The sequence below is a fragment of the Lissotriton vulgaris genome, chromosome 3_1, assembly GCF_964263255.1.
Source record: "Lissotriton vulgaris chromosome 3_1, aLisVul1.2, whole genome shotgun sequence".
Lineage (NCBI taxonomy): Eukaryota > Metazoa > Chordata > Amphibia > Caudata > Salamandridae > Lissotriton > Lissotriton vulgaris.
This window is the reverse complement of record NC_141689.1, coordinates 534485082-534497178: the sequence shown is the minus strand read 5'-3', so window position 1 is coordinate 534497178 and position 12097 is coordinate 534485082.

Here is a 12097-nt window from a genome sequence, read left to right as displayed (position 1 = left end):
ACTCACGTGTATACGATTCCCCATCTGAAAAGGAAATAGAATTTGCTATTAAGAACATGCGCTCCTCTGGTGCGATGGGACCAGATGAAGTTCCCATCTCTGTATTAAAACAACAGAGTGAGCTATGGAGCAAAATTCTTTTTCCTGTGTTTAAATCTTGCTTTGTTAGCGGAATAGTCCCTCCTTCCTGGAAAGGGAGTATCCTTGTTCCTTTATATAAAAAAGGGGCAAGAGACCTTCCTCAAAATTATCGTCAAATTGCTTTACTTGATGCCATCGGTAAGGTTTTCGCAAAATGTATTCTCACTTTAATTAACGAATGGGTAACTGAGTTCAAAATTCTGCCTTTTGAACAAACTGGTTTCAGGCAAAAGCATGGAACGTTAGACAACTTGACTGCACGTCAGGTTATTACGGAAAAATATGTGAAAGTTCGTGGGGGGCATGTATATGGTGCATTTATTGACTTCTCCACGGCATTTGATAAAGTGGACAGAACATTGCTGTGGAGAAAGCTATTTGATTTAGGGATGCCACCTTTTCTCATTAAATTAATCCTTGCCCTTTATTCAGACACCTGGTGCAGAGTGCTGCTGGGTGGTGAAAGAGGCTTATCTAGAATAATACCCACTTCCAACGGGTTAAAGCAAGGTTGCCTTTTGGCTCCTTTGCTTTTCTCACTTTACACAGTTGATCTACCTCTAGCTCTCTCAGCATGCTCCGGTATTGCCCCGACGTTGGGGGGCGTTCCGATTGTATGCCTCATGTATGCAGATGATATTTTGATTCTCGATCTTACTCCGAAGGGCCTGAATAATCGCCTGCAAGCCCTTTATGAATACGCTGGAAACCATTATCTGTTGATAAATACTGCAAAAAGCAAAGTGATGTGCATGGCTGGAAGGAAGAAACCTAAATTTCCTAACTTTCCATGGGTAGTAGGGGGTCAAAAATTGGAAACCGTGAGTTCTTATGCCTTCCTTGGTAAAATTGTCATGAGTAATTTAAGCGAGAAAGCTCATATGGCCAATAATTCCCGGAAGGCTATTTCACAGGGAAAGAGTTTGGTATCCTTGTATAAAGCCACAGGTAGAAGGCATTTTTCTATTTTACTGGATGTATTCAGAGCAAAAGTACCTGCCTCCCTACTATACGGAATAGAGTTAATTGACCAACAAAAATTGGAGCTTTTTAAATTCCTCGGAAGGAAAAATTTTACGTAGTTTATTATCCGTTAGTACAGCAAATTCAACTGCTACCTTAAGACAGGAACTCGGCTTACGCAGTAGCTGGGTCCAAGGTTTGGCTGGTATCATACGCTGGGTTGTAAGTCTTGCAAAGAGTGAGCCCAATACCTTAAGACATCTCATAAAAAATGAATTGCTGGGAAACTTTAATAACTATTCTTCGATTGTAAAAAATTTCAGATATGCTGTGGGTCAATTGCAATTAGATAAAGATGCTCTATTTTCTTTATCTCCCTATCAGTTAAAAACCCTTTTGAAGTCCTCCACGTGGGAACTTGGGTTTAGACTGGATAGAGATCTCCGGTTGTTGAAAAAAGGCTGTACTCCTGTTATTGAGTCCTGTCTATTGAGGAAAGCTCAACCGTACACACAATGGAACATTCCTCACGGCGTTAGACGCCTAGTGTTTTTAGTAAGACAGGATTTGCTTCCGTTGAAATCTCTTTATTCCAGATGGTATGGCCATTCAGCGGTCTGTGATTTTTGTCAGATGTATGACCAAGATTTGGCTCATGTCATTTTCGTTTGTCCAGCTCTGATGACTTTTAGGCGAAGATGGTTAAGATCAATTTGCCTACAACTCAACATTTTGTCTGCCTCTGCTTTTCGGGCGGCCATGATTAACCCGCCAAATGAAATGTTTTGTTTTAAACTGTACAAATTCTTCAAATGTTTTTTGGATCTGTATTAAGATGGTAATTTTTAAACTGTTGTGTATTTGATACTATTGTATGTTCGACATTTTATGTTTAATGTTTTTTTGTATGCATATTTTATGTCTTTTATGTGGACCTCGTAAAGAGTTCCGTTATCATAATAAACTTGAAACTTGAGAAACTTGTATATTCCTTGTCACTTTTGCGCCGATCACGCTGTTCACCACGTTCACTTGCGTCGTCACTTTCACCTTATTATCACCTTGTCACCAAGTGCCATTTGGGTTGTCTCATGAATGCTTTCATGTACAGTGCTGCTTTTTAACTGTATTCCCATTTGAAAAGAACGGTGATTAATAAGCCTTTCACGAATGAATTGAGACTCCTTGTTGTCCTTTGCCTGTAATGCTTGATGCATGCATATTTGAAATTGCCTTATCTATTTGTACCTATTGGGACATTGTGCTCTATATATACTAACAGAAGTACAAGCAGCTGTGGACTTTATGGAAAAACAACTGGAGGCTCATGAAACGTGACTCCGACAACTAGAGCAAAGAGTGGAAGATGCAGAAGGTCGCTCCAGATGAAACAATATTTGCCTGATAGTAGAGGAGGGCCAGTCACATATAGATTCCACTGAAAATTGGCTGAAGGAATTAATGCCTGCGAGTGCGTTGTCACCTTATCTTTCACTGGAAAGAGCGTACCGCATGTCATTCTGGAAGACTGCTCCTGGATCCAACCTTAGACCTTTCCTGTTCAAAGTTCTCAACTACAGGGATAGAGACTCCATCCTGAGGGAAACTCTGAAAATGCAAGATATTTATGTAGAAATCTCTAAAGTAATGTTTTTCCCAGATTACACCGTAGGAGTTAAACGCCACTGCATCTCCTTTCTGGCAGTGAAACAATTGCGAAAGCTTAATATCAAATACTTGTACTTTCCGGTGAAACTATGAGCGGTGTCAGAAGATAAAGCTCACTTTTTCGATATGCCTTAAGATGTATGGAACTGGCTAGAGTCATATGGGAGTTTTACAGACCCAAGGCCCCCTGGAATGGGGGGGGAGATGCGAGGAGATGCGAACGCAGCCAAGAGACGTGGCCACCGGTAAACATCTCGGACAGCCGCATCGAGTTGGGGTCCTCAATGTGGAACAAATGATCGAAGAACGACGTCAAGCAATTCAAGAGGCGGAAAAGATATCCGAGCTATCTAGGGAACTGGACAGAGACTTGAGATCGAGCCAAACATCTGTAGACTGACACTCATCAGTGGTCTGCCACTCTGACACTAACTCCCTGATGCTGCCCAAAGTGACCCACAAACATCAGACGGAATCATCTGAAGACTTTTTGTATCCTTTCCTTTATTGAGTCTCGTGTGAGGATATGATATGCCCATGGGGGGGTTGTTGTAAAGCGAACATAAGGTTGCTGTGGGAGGGGGATGGGGAGGGAGACTCAGGCTGCTCTTAAAGGAGACTGGGGCCGGGCGACTGGGATACCTGTTAGCAATATGTGCATCATCAGAAGGGAAATGCATTTTTTAAGGCTATGGGTGGACACCGCACGTAGGTGGGCTTTTGTAAGCCACATACACACAAGACCTGGGGTTACCAGACCGAGTTAGATAGAAGTAGAGGTTTGGACAGTTCTACGCAGTTTTGGGATCCACTCTGCTGGTATTACATGTTTCTAAAATTGTTGTTCTGTTTTGTAAGAAGGTCTCTCGGGCGCCGTTATGTTCCAACATGATCACCCTCACAGGACAGTACATTCAACGCAGGTAGACACGAGCCCTATCCCCTTCTGCCAACTTACACACACATACCTATGCTATGTTGTCACAACAAATCTTTACATGGAATGTAAGAGGTTTACACACCCCCTCTCATAGATACGCAGTTTATTCGTTTCTAAAACGTCACAATGTACAGATAGCTTTGCTGCAGGAAACTCACTTGACACACCCCGAGCTAACCAGACTGCAGCGTAAATGGAGAGGACATATTACTGCCACTAACTACTCAGCTTTTGCCCGTGGGGTGCTAATCTGGGTGCGCCCAGGTTCCCCATTTTTAATTGAGACCGACGTAGAGGGGAGATGCATTTTCCTCGGAGGTAAGCTTGACGGCAGGTGTATCCTAATTGGAAATATATACGCACCAAACATGAAGCAAGAGCCCTTCTGGGACAAACTATCTACGCTGCTATCTAAATGGTGCCACATGCCCTAGGTGATAGGAGGCGATTTCAACATGTGTTGGACATGACATTGGACCGTTCGTTTCCACCTCTTATGGGCATGTCTATTCATTTTACTCGACACCTCACATACTGCATGTTCGCATAAACAGGATCATATGCTACCATATGTAACACAGGTGGAATATATCAGCAGAACGCACTTGGACCACAACCCTTACTATATCACTCTAACATTGGATACACCGCACTCTATAACCCCAGCTTGGTGCCTACAGCCTGCCTTTCTGGAAGACCCTCCGTTTCGTGCTTCCCTCCGCTCTGCAGATGAGAATTATTTTACACAAAACTGCACCATCGACCTTGCTGGAATGGGATGCCTTCAAGGCAACAATACGGGGCAGCAGCATGGGGCTAGGCGGGGGCATGCGAAAAAACAAATAGAACAGGAGCTTCAAGAACTGGAACAAACACTGCTGTTTCAGGAGACAAGGGTGGCCTCCGATCCTGCCTGCTCCTCTGAGTTATCGACCGTACGGGAACATCACGCCTCGACACTAGAGTGGCTGAGATGTTTAAATTGTGTGACACATTCTGCGAGGGCACATGCCAAATCGAACACATCTTGGTCCTTACTTGCATGGCTGGTTAGACAAGAACAATCGCTGGGTCTCATTACTGCACTCTCCTCCCCAGAAGGGGTGATGCATTACACCCAACACGAGATACACAATGACTTAGTTCTCCATTTTTCATCATTATAATCCATCAATCAACCATGGTGGCTTCTGAGCTAGACATTATAGATTTCCTGGATGGTATCCCCTTTCCGCAGCGCACTCCGGATCAGGGTGCCGAACTGTATGCACCCCTAACTAGAGGAAATTCAGGGCGCTATTAGATTTTTAGCTGCAGGAAAGGTACCAGGACCTGATGGCTTTCCTCCCGAGTTCTACAAAACCTATGCAGACCTACTGGCTCCCGCATTACTGGGTGTTAATGAAGAGGCCATCGTTTTTTTGTTTTTTTTTCACTAAAACCTTTATTTAAGATAAAGAAGGCACAGTACAATTGCATAATTCAACATTTTTGAGATGTTAGGCACACCAGTAAACTGCAGCACAACGATAATATCTACACAAACAAAAGACCTTACAGACAACACCATAAAGGAATATCATTACCTCAATAAAGGGGGGCAGGAATAAACGGTCAGGGGGAAGCACTAATTAGAAAGGGGACAGGCAAGGAGAGTAGGGGGACCGTGGACCAAAAGGGAACTGCTTAAGGACCAGCACCGGCGGCTGCCTCGGGCGGAGAACCGGCGGGGAACGCGGGAGGGGATGCTGACTGTTGAGGATCGCGACTAGAGAGATAAGTAACGAGGGGACCCCATATATCGAGTGGACGGGACTTGGCTGGCAGGAGGTCCAAAAATTCAGACAGGAGTGTTTGGCAGTGGGAAGTGTCCTCCAACCAGAGAGGCACCTTGGGCGCGAGCCGTCCGCCCCAACAAATGGAGACCCAGCGCCGCGCCATGACCAACAGCATGGCGGTCAGGCGGTGGGAGGCGTCTGGGCAGAATTTGACAAAGCCCAGGAGGCAAATCACTGGGTCAGGTTAAGGGATGAAGAGGTGGTTTTGGAGATAATTGCACAGACCTCTCGGCAAAATGTCAAGACTCTGGAGGGGGGCACAACCAGGCGAGATGAGCAAAATCAGCCGTGGGAGCGGAGCAGCACAGGCATCTGTCACTCGCCACGAGGCCCAGTCTGTGAAGCTGGGCGGAAGTGCAATTATAGCCTGTGTATATATTTAAAATGAATTAAGCGCAGGCGGTAGTTAGGGGAAAGGCGATTAATCGGAGTGCAACAATACAGCCAGTCTGCTTGGGAGATCTCGATACCCAGATCCTCGCCCTGCGCAGTGCGCGCCCTATCGGTGGAAATAGAAGAAGCCACTAGTGTATAAGCTTAAATCTTAGTGACCAATTTCTTTGGAGAGGGAGATGTGTAGAGCATGTCAAGGGGGGCCAGCGAGGGAGAAGGTTGGGGAAAAGTGGAATGAAGCTTTCTACTAACCGCCCGAAGCTGATAGAATAGCAAAGTGTCCATAGGGCCAGCGTTGGGGGCAAGTGAGAAGGTGTCCCCAAGATACAGATCCGAGATAGTGGAGAGGCCGAGTTGATCGGCATGTTTAGCCACCACAGACGACTGGAGTGCGGGGGAAAGCGGGGTGGTCAACAATGGGCATGGTGTTTGCTGAGAGCACGTCCAAGCCAGAGATCCTACGAATACCATCCCAGGCCCAGCGCAAGGTCTCGACTGTATCGATCTCAGTGCGTAGGAGCTTCACTGGGTCAAAAAGTGCAGTTGTGAGCAGCCACGGAGTGGCGAGATCTGCCTCCACCGCCACATGGGGTTGAAACGGAGTAGGGTGGAGCCAGAAATTAAGAAAACTGTCCAGAGCGCTAAGAGCTTGAAATTGGGGGTGCCCATCCCACCGCGCGACATCGGAAGAGTCAGAGTGCTGTAGGCGATCCTGGGCTGCCGGCCCGCCCAAATTGGGCTCGGCGGTCTGGCCATTGATGCAGAGATGAGCGGTGGGAAGAGTGTATAAGAGTAAAACCTTGCGGATGAAGACCTGACTAAAACCCAAACGAGGAAACCCAAACGAGGGAGAATGTAAAACAGGTAAGGCCACTCCAAAGTATCGAAAGCCGTGGTGGCGTCGAGTAGAGCGGCTACTGCCGGAAGAGCCAGGTTGATCTGATGCAGGATAGAGAAAATAGTCTGAAGGTTATGAGAAGTGGCACAGCCGGGAATAAAACAGGATTGATCCGGGAGGGCAATATAGGACATGAGCGGGAGTAAGCAGGAGGCAAGCAGCTTGGCAAAAATGTTGTTGTCCGTGTTTGAGTGAGAGGGGACGATAAGAGTCCCTCTTCTCAGGGGGCTTGTCAGGCATAAGAAGTAAGGTTAAGAGTTCTTCTTGCAGCGATTGGGGGGGGAGGGGAGGGGAACTGGCCTATTTCAAAGGATTCATTATACATAGCAGCAAGATGAGGGATCAGAAGAGGGGCAAATGCCATATAAAAGGAGGCCGGCAGGCCATCGGAGCCCGGGGCCTTGTTGCCCGGCATACTGTTTATGGCAGCTAAAATCTCCTCCTTAGAGAAAGGTACATCCAAGTATTCCCGATGCGCATTTTCAAACCAGAGGAGTTGAAGTGTGTCATGGTATTGATCAAGTACTTCGCGAGGTGGGGCCGACCCAGCTGTATAAAGTTGTTTAAAGTTGCGTGTAGAAGGCGGTAAAGCGCTCTCTAATGTCTATGGGGGAGGTAGTGCGAGATGGCCGGCCATCATGCAGGGCAGTAATATCCGATGCTGCACTGTTGACGGAGATTAGCCAGTGGTTTACCAGGACGGTCGCCCTCACCAAATCGACGCGCCCTTGCCTCTCGCCCGAGGAAAGCCAGCTACCTATCAGCCTAGTCAGAGAATTCAGTTAGCTTCTCGCGTATTTGAGCAAGTGTGTCATCGAGCATGGGAGGCATCCAAAGTCTTGATTTCTCTTTCAATTCTGTCCAGAGTGCCACGAATGGAGCGCAAAACCCTGGATTGCTTAGAAATGCACTCCCCCTGGATAACTACCTTAAAGCCTTTCCAGAGCGTGGACAGAGAGTCTACCGACCCCTCATTAAGCTCGAAGTCGTTCACAATGGCGGTCTGTATTGCGTCGCAAAACAGTGTTACGGAGAGCATTTGGAGGGAGCTACCAGATGAAAGCGCGGCAAGGAGAATGGGGGAACCTAAGCGATAAGCTGACGGGGGCGTGGCCTGAAAGTGCGTGCCATATGGTCTACTGATGTCATCCAGACAGGTGCGTCCGGGAGGTGATCCAGAAATCCAGCCGGGACTAACAACCCCGAGAACCCACAACACACGTACCCTCACGAACCGCAGTGTGGGAGTGGCGCCGTGCATTGTATAACGAGCTGTCCTGAATAATAGAATTAAGGAGGGAGGCTGTGCACAGATGGGAGAAATGGGAGCCGGACCGGTCCAGGGCGGTAGAATGAGTCACATTAAATTCCCCCCCCCAGAGAAGGACAGCGGGCAGAGGGATGATGCACGGTACCAGACTTCTGCAAAAAAATCGGGTTCATCGCAGTTGGGACCATAAATTGCCGCGAGTATCAGGAGCTGGGCCCGCAAAGTGCCGCAATGTATGACAAAGCGCGTAGTAAAATGGACACCCCCGAGGAGTGAATTTCGCCCCAATGTCAGGAGAGTAGTCTAATGGCAGTGGGCTGCATAAGATGAATCTCTTGTAAAAAGCATACGTCCACCTTGTGACGAGTGAGATGGACATGGACCAGACGTGCCTTTCGATAGTCATTTAACCCACGAACGTAGTGTCACACAGTGCTGTAATCGGGGGAGGGATGTTCGAAAATAGGGGCCCAATGAACAGAAGCATAAACCATGAACGGTACAACAGAGTACATAAGAGGAGCATGTCAATAAACAAGGAGAAATTAACACTGAATAAAAACAGACCTCTCTTGCAATCACTGGAATGTACCGAAATTCAAACAGAGCTGGCCCTTGGACCAGTGGAAGTCTAACATAGAAAAGAGACCCAATAACAAGGAGGTCATTAGAAGTCGACTGTGCAAAGATGAACAACCAGGCTTCAGGAGGAAGCCACAGATCCCACATCCCGAAATTCCAACCCCTGGAGAGCATCCATAAAACAAAACACCCCAAGAGAAACCCCAACCCCGCACCAACCCCCCAATCAGGCCGACACCCCAACCAGTACCACCCCAGGGACCCGCAGCTTGGAAGGGGGAATCCTTGCCCATGGTGGGAATTATCCCGTGGGCCAAAACACGAAGGAATCACCTGATTCACCTCCAAGTTGCACTGCCAAATGTATCCAATGAATTAAATTCATTTATTACTCCTTCATTTATCCATTTTTACTTTTTCATATTTCTTTTATTCCTTTTGTTGGTTCAATCCATTTTACACATTTGCTTAATCATTTCACGACTTTTGACAAACACGCAGGGACATCAAATGTTCCACATGTCATGATTTTAATAAACACCCAATGCATTTCGGGAATTCAACCTTTCATCAGGGGCATCGTGACATGTACTTTCCTGGCTAAAATATCTTGTATTCCATATCGCTTTCCATTATTCACCTTTTGTTATAGTACATTGTTTATCCTTGCTGCGTTTCTATATAAACAGTGTACTATAACAGGTGAATAATCGAAAGCGATATGGAATACAAGATATTTTAGTTATTTATTATTGAACACAAAGTACAAGATACTGGCGAGCCAACTGGCTAGTAGACTGGCAGAACTAATACCCTTACTGGTGCATGAAGATCAGAATGGGTTTATACCAAACCGATCTACATCTCTTAACCTGCGATGGCTATTCAGAATCGGGCGACATGATCCCACGTCCTAGACCTGGAGAAGGCCTTCAATACGTTGGAATGGCCTTAGCTATTCAATGTCCTGTCTCGGTTGAGCAAGGGTCCATGCTTTATCAATAAAACTGCTATATAACAATCTGAAGGTGAGTCAAAACTGATCGCCTGCTTTCAGAACCGATTTTGGTCTGCAGAGGTACCCATCAGGGCTGTCCCTTCTCTCCACTTCTTTTCACATTGGCTGTCGAGCCATTGGCTCTAGCTCTGCAGTCATCAGCAATTTCATGTGGCATCCAGATGGGTGTAGATACACCCGCTATATCTCTGTATGCGGACGACCTTCTTTTGTACCTACGTGATATTGGGGAGATATCTGACACTACCTGCAATACTCGCTCGCTTTGATTATCTTTCAGGACTGCTGGTTAATTGGGAAAAGTCTTGCCTATTTCCATTTCTAACCAACACACCCGATCCTATGCTTGTCATTAATGACACCCCAGTTATTTGGCAGCCAAACCTGTTCCATTACTTGGGCATCAGGATATACCACAATGATCGAGACCTCCTGGAGGGCAATCTTACTAGGGCACTTGCCTCCTTGGCATCACAGATGGTCTTCTGGAAGAGGCTGGCTTTATCGGTGGCAGGTAGAGTCTCCCTAATCCAGATGATAGTGCTCCCTGCTTACTTAATTATTTTACAAACCTGCCCTTATATTTATCTCCTTCCTTTTTCAAGCCTATTGAACAATTGATTCCTAGTCTCATATGGAATACCTCCTGTTTCCGGGTTGCCCTCATGAAACTGTATCTACCTTCAGGCCGGGGGGGGTGGCTGTACCCAACCTAGAACACTACTACATAGCATCCCGGCTACAATGGGTAGCCGCCGGTTAGAGGGAAAGCAATAGTCTGACACAGCGACAGGGGGAACACCATCTTCAATACCTACCATTCTTTCTATCCTCCACCCCTGTAGCAAGAGGAAAGGCCTTTTCTTTTTATTGTTACAAGTGACTTATCACTGCTTTCGCATAGCACTATTCCTCACCAGACAAGTAAAACCATATGCTCCAGCGATCTCCCTGCTCGGTGGGCTTAGAGCGTTTCGTACCACCACACAGGCTGATCTCAGTGACTGGCACAGCGCGGATATACATACACTAGGAGACCTGTACCTAAACAGAACGCTCCTATCCTTTAACAAACTGGTGCTTGAGAAAGGATTGCCCCAGGACACTTTTTAATGTACGCATCCTGGACCAGATAATTACAAAGCAGATAGGGGGACATTACACAAGATTTGCAGACAAATCTGGTACTCCAATATATCCATGTTATGGGGAATGGCAGCCATCTTACTCGCTGATTTGCAGACGCACGACGCCGGCACACGGCCATGGATCTGTCCTTCTTACATACAAAACAGGAGACTGACTTAGGATGCACATGCATGGACACAAAATGGTCCATGTTTCTAGCGAATCCTGTACACGTCCCGCGCAATGCCAGCTTTAAATTAATTCAATTTTACTTAATGCACAGAGCATACCTCACCCCGGAAAAGATAAACCGTTATTTTCACAGAAAAGACTCGCACTGTCCCCGGTGCACCCACTTAGATGCAGACATTACACACATGCTATGGTTGTGTCACAAATTGCTACAATACTGGGAAGGAGTGACGAAACATCTGCCCGACTGTAATGAACAGCAAATCTTAAACTCCTGGGAAGTGTGCATTTTGGGGTTATTCCCTAGAAGTAAAGCGCATAGAGCTATAAACCGATTCCTAGATCTGGGCCTGGTTGTGGCTAAGAGACTTATAACATAGCATTGGAAATCTCAGAACCCTCCCACACTGGCATGGACTCGCTCTGTTGTTGGGCAAAGGTCAATGGCGTGTCCCTTCTCAGAGAGGACACACTAGGTTTACGTAAGTTCCCACTCTGATAGCTGTAACTCAACTATCACATCACTCCAAACAAACCTATAGCATGACTTAGGTACTCATGCCTCATGGTTCAGGAATTGGGAAGTAAATGGAACCAGACGATGGGCATCAATCTCTCCTGAGTTGGGGGGGGATGTCTGTAACCTGTCTATAGGCACATATATAGGGAAATACTGTGCTAATTTGTGAAAGCTAGTTAAAAAACATTGTGAATATGTGCAATAACTGTCCTGAGGGTAAGGCTGGAAGCACCAATATGCCTAAAGTTGACTGGTTTAAGTTGGAAAATATATTGATCTTTCTATTGCTGTTGAAGATTGGATGGATATATATATATATATATATATATATATATATATATATATATATATATATACACACACAAACAATAATGCTGTTTGGCATGGTAGAGGCTGCGGATTTCATACCTGTAAACATGAACATAGAATCACTGTCTGCAATGTATTTTGTAACAGAGCCTCTTGAGGCTCACGTGCTACGATGCTTTATACACATGGGTTAAACACTGGTGGGTATTTACTGTCTTGTTATGTATTATTGATGAA